At 38.2% G+C, this 5,090-nt stretch overlaps 1 long non-coding RNA gene across 1 annotated transcript; it reads left to right on the forward strand.

The window, feature by feature from the left end:
* The first annotated feature begins 1,062 nt into the window (after positions 1 to 1,062).
* Positions 1,063 to 4,397, forward strand: LOC145718366 (uncharacterized). The gene is made up of 2 exons (XR_014141754.1): positions 1,063 to 3,385; positions 4,251 to 4,397. It is a non-coding gene; the product is annotated as an uncharacterized LOC145718366 (long non-coding RNA).
* Positions 4,398 to 5,090: the final 693 nt, after the last annotated feature.

The raw sequence follows: 5,090 nt of genomic DNA on the forward strand, positions 1-5,090 counted from the left end.
ATCCTGGAGTCCCGGGATCGAGTCCCGCATCGGGCTCCCTGCTCGGCGGGGAGTCTGCTTCTCCCTCTGACCCTCTCCTCTCTCATGTGCTCTCTCTCTCTCTCACTCTCTCAAATAAATGAATAAATAAAATCTTAAAAATAAAAAAAAAAAAAGAACCAATGATGTATGGTGACTAACATAACATAATGAAATAAAATTAAATTAAAAAAGAAATGCCCAATTTAGGGCCCTACACCTAACCTACACTATCTGCTTTCAGTAAGATCCCTGAGTGATATCAAGTTTGAGAAAAACTGTAGCTTGTTTTTTTCAATATCCAGTCAAGACTTCTGGTAGTTAGCTTTACTTTCTGTATCTGAATTTGCTCAAAGGTAAGCTTCCTATTCTATAGGTTATAAATCTAACATATTAAAATATCAGTATTCATTTTAACTGTCTCTCTTTGAATAGTTTTTTGATGGTTGCTCTAGAAATTACCATATACATACTTACTTTTAATATTCTACTTAGAATCAGTATTTTACGACTTCAAGTGGAATATAGAAACCTTACCCCCATATGGACCCCTTCATCCTTTATTTTATAGTTGTTTGTCTATTATATTTCCATATATTGAAAACTTCATCAGGCAGTGGTACAGTTTTGCTTGTAAATGTCAAACATATTTTAAAGAACTCAAGAAGAAAAAAATAGTCTGTTAGTTTGCCCAGATATTTATCATTTTTGCTGCCCTTCTTTAATTTCTGAATTTTCAAGTTTCTGGTAATTGTTTCCCTTCAGCCTAAGAACTTCTGTCAGCAGTCTTGTAGGGCAAGTATGGTGGCAGCAGATGCTCTTAGTTTTCAGTTATCATTAATAGTACTTTTCTTTTAGCACTTTAAAAATGTTGAATCACTTCCTTCTGGCCTTTCTGATGAATAATCCAGTTATTCAAATCATTTTCCCCCTCTAAGTAATGCATCTTTTTCTCCTCTGGCTGCTTTAGACTTTTTCTTTGCCTTTATTTTTCAGTAGTTTGATTATGATGTAATTGAGTTTGCTTTTTGTGGTTGGGGGGTTACGGGGGGGGTAGCGTATTTGAGATTTGCTCCCCAAATTTGGGGAGTTTTGAGCCATTATTTCTCCAAATACTTTTTCTGCCCTGTACTCTGTCCTCTCCTGGAACTCCAGTGAAATGAATATTAGACTTTCTGTTTTTGTCCCACTGGTTCCTGAGGCTCTCTTCATGTTTTTTATTTTTTCAGTTCTTCCTTTCTGTAGTTTGGATGTGAATAGTTTTTATTGATCTGTCTTCGAGTTCACTTACTCCTTCCTTTTTCATCTCCATCCTGCTGCTGGGCTCATCCAATGAATTTCTTACTTTGGTTGTTGGGTTTTTCAGTTCTAAAATTTCCATTTAATTCTTTGTATCTTCAGTTTCTTTGCTAGCACTGTAGTTTTCCGTTTGTTTCAGTCCTCCACGTAGAAAGCTGGGGCTTTATTGCTCCCATTTTGCTGTCACTTCCCACGGCTGTGCCCACAGGAGGGGCCTAGTGGTGGCGAAACAGAAAGAGAAGAGTAGCTAGCGTTGGCCTACCCTCTCAGCATGCAGTTCCACTAAAGCAGAGGAAGGTCCCCTCCCACAGAGTTGTGGCTCCTGCCAATTCCCATTTCTAGGCCATTGCTACCACCATCACCGCAGGATTGTAGGGGGCTGGGGTGTGGGAGAACAGAAAATAGAAAGAAAGAAAACCAGGGATTTCCTCCTCACTTAGAGCATTATATGTTCCTGTTCCTACTAGGCAAGCCATGGGGCTTCTCCTAGAGTTCCCTTCGTCCTGGCATCCACTTGCATGTTAGCTGGGGGATACTGAACAGAAAACAGTGGTAAACTCCCTGGAAGTTTGGTGGTATTTGCATTCTGGTGTTCTTCCCCAGTAGCTGTTCCGTGCATCCTTTCCAGGTGTTAACAGCTGCTTTCAGTGGGAGAGACAGAGTAGAGTGTGCTTTCTTCATCTTACCTGGGATCAGAGCCCCTGTCAGTATTCATTTTTATTCTGTTCTTCCAACCAGCATTTATTCCATGGCTGCTTTATGTGACGTGCGGTGTTAGGCCTGGGCATAGAAGGATAAATACAGTATATCTCTGTCTTTTGGATTCATCTATATTTTAATGGAGCACCTGAGATACTTAAATGAGTAACCCTTTTTTCTCTAACCACCTGTTCTTTAAGTCCATTCCATGATTTGTTAAAATAATTAAAATAGGGATGAGAGAACAACTAGTTTGGTTTTTAGTGTTAACTGGATAGGGAGACACTATTCAAAATTGTACTCCTCAAATGTCATTCTTCATCCCCCCAAAAGGACTTTTAAGTATAAAGCCCGCAGCAAACATTTTAAGTATATAAAAGTACATAAAGATCTCCAGTAGATACATATGAAATTATGCCTTTAGAATCCAATCGAGGAGTGCCTGGCCATCTCAGTCAGTAGAGCATGCAACTCTTGATCTTGGGGTTGAGTTTGAGCCCCACACTGGGTGTAGAGATTACTTAAAAAATAAAATCCAATCTATATATTGATAACCAATTGTTTCCTTAGCCTGTGATCATTATCTGATGTTCACTGTGATAATTTCATAGCATTAGGAGCAGCATAAAGAATGCAAAAAGCTTGAGAGGCAACATAGTATAGTGATACAGAGCAGGGGCTCTGGCACTGGTCCATATGGTTTCAAATCCTGACTCTACCACTGCTACCCATGCAAACTATGGCAAGTTACTTGATCTCTTTGTGCCTCAGCTTCCTCATCTGAAAAGTGCTGATAATATAGCACTTACGCCATAGATACAGTGGGTGAGGATTAAATGATTTAATACATGTATGTGGTATTAATACTAATAGCCCATAGTAAGCTCTTAGGAATGTTAGCGATGGTTAATATTAAGGGCAAAAATTTGTCTGTTTCCTTCAGAACAGCTTTGATTGCACTCAACATTGGCAAGCCCCTTAATTCACAGGTTGGTTTTTAAAATTCAAGGCTCTTGTGCCTTTCTTTATAAATCTGGCCTGGTTTAGTCATAGTCAGTAATAGATCCCAAGCATGGAAATGTGTTTCTGAGCATCTTGCTCAAAGTGATCATTTGGTTAGTCTTTTACACGGTGATCTTTGTCAAAGCTTCTCCCTATAGTAATGCCAGATATTACTTTGAGTGCTCTCTGCAGTACTTCCTAGACCTTATTTTTTTTCCTAATGTGGTATTCTTCACCATTCATATTCTTACTGTGCATTTCATTTTAGGTCCATGTGCTAACTTTCACTGTTTACATGTTGCTGCAAGGCCTCACGAACAAGCTACAAGTTGGGGATTTGGACTCTTGTTTAGATATAATGATGGAGGTAAGATTTAGAAAAAGGAAGTTTCACTGTTTTTTTTTTAACTGGGCAAAGGACACAGGAAATCAGTTTACAAATTAAGGAATAATTGTAGCCTATAGAAATGAAAATAATGTACTGTCTTATCTCTTAGATTAGCAGAGGTTTAAAAAGCTGATCAAGTGACGTGAGATGGGCACCTGCCACTGCCAGTAGGTCGTGAGTTTTGGTGTAACCTTTCTGGAAAGAAAGCTGATGTTGTGTATCAAGAACTTTAAAATCAGCAAAAATTTCAACTACTTCCAAGAATCTGTTTTAAAGGAATAATCAGAGATACATTTAGTCTGCGGTTTATATAAAAGTTATAAAGTGTTACCTAGAACAATGAAAAGTAGAATAATGAAAAATTAATAATCAGTTTTTAAAATTGGATAATGTGATAATTTGGGGGGTGGGATTAAGTGCTACACAGTCCTTGTTTATAAAAAAATGTAGACACTTAAACATTTTGAATTAAACACATCAGTTTTGGTAATTAAGTTGCAAATATCATATCATATGAGTTTTTTAAAGAGAAATTAAGCTGCTCTTTGGTAATATCAAAGAAGTAGTACCTGTCTGTATATTCCGTAATTATATATGTAAATCTATATAGTATTCTTCTTCTGTTTACCCTTAGAAAAAACCTTTAGGTGTTTCTGTATTTGCTTGTCTTTCAGTAATTGGTCCCTGAACTACCTTGGAAAAGTGAAATCTAATAGGAATTCTTACCATCTAATTTCAGTCCTGTCTGACTTGCTTTCCCCTGATCTGGATGTATCAGAGACTACTTATGTTGACGTATCTTGCTGATTGCATATAATTGCCATTTGGCTTTTTTCTCTCAAAGATTTTTAACCATGAGTTGTTTGGTGCCATTGCTGAAGAGAAGGAAGTGAAGCAGATCCTCTCCAAAGTCATGGAGGCACGAAGAAGCAAAAGTTACGATTCTTATGAAATCCTGGGCAAGTTTGTAGGAAAAGATCAGGTTACAAAACTTATCCTTCCATTAAAAGAGGTAAGGACTTGAGTGCAATACAAGAGATCCCCATGTTACGGTATCATGAGTTCTTGAGAGCCATGCGGGATAAGCCTTAATGCTGCACCTGACCACCAGGATTTCCTTTGGAGCTAAGGGCACTGTACTATGTAGCCACCAGCTGGCAGCCCTAGTTGGGCATTCTAAAGCAAGAACCAGTCCTGGATGTAAACCATGTGCTGCAGAAGCAAAAAATTTGAAATGCAGGTGAATTTTATAGCTGGGTCAAGTGAGCAGCTAAGAACGTAGCTTTTGTGGAGTCAGATTGCTACTCCCAGATTGCCAAGCGGGAGAAAAGTGGCATTTATTGAACATGTATTATGTTCTAAGCATTGTGTTTCATTATCACTTCTAATCTGCACAGCCACTCTGAGATCAATGGTACTTCCATCTAACAGATAAGAAAATGCAGGTTCAGAAAAGTCATGGTTAAAGAGCAAAGTAAGGATTTAGTTGTAGATCTTTCTGTTCCAAAGCTCACATTCTCTGCACTGTTTTCGCCTTTCTTTTCTTTTTTTTTTATTTTTATGTTATGTTAATCACCATACATTACATCATTAGTTTTTGATGTAGTGTTCCATGATTCATTGTTTGTGTATAACACCCAGTGCTCCATGCAGAACGTGCCCTCCTCAATACCCATCACCAGGC

Source organism: Leptonychotes weddellii, unplaced genomic scaffold (genome assembly GCF_054177405.1).
Source record: "Leptonychotes weddellii isolate Sample4059 unplaced genomic scaffold, ASM5417740v2 HiC_scaffold_14661, whole genome shotgun sequence".
Lineage (NCBI taxonomy): Eukaryota > Metazoa > Chordata > Mammalia > Carnivora > Phocidae > Leptonychotes > Leptonychotes weddellii.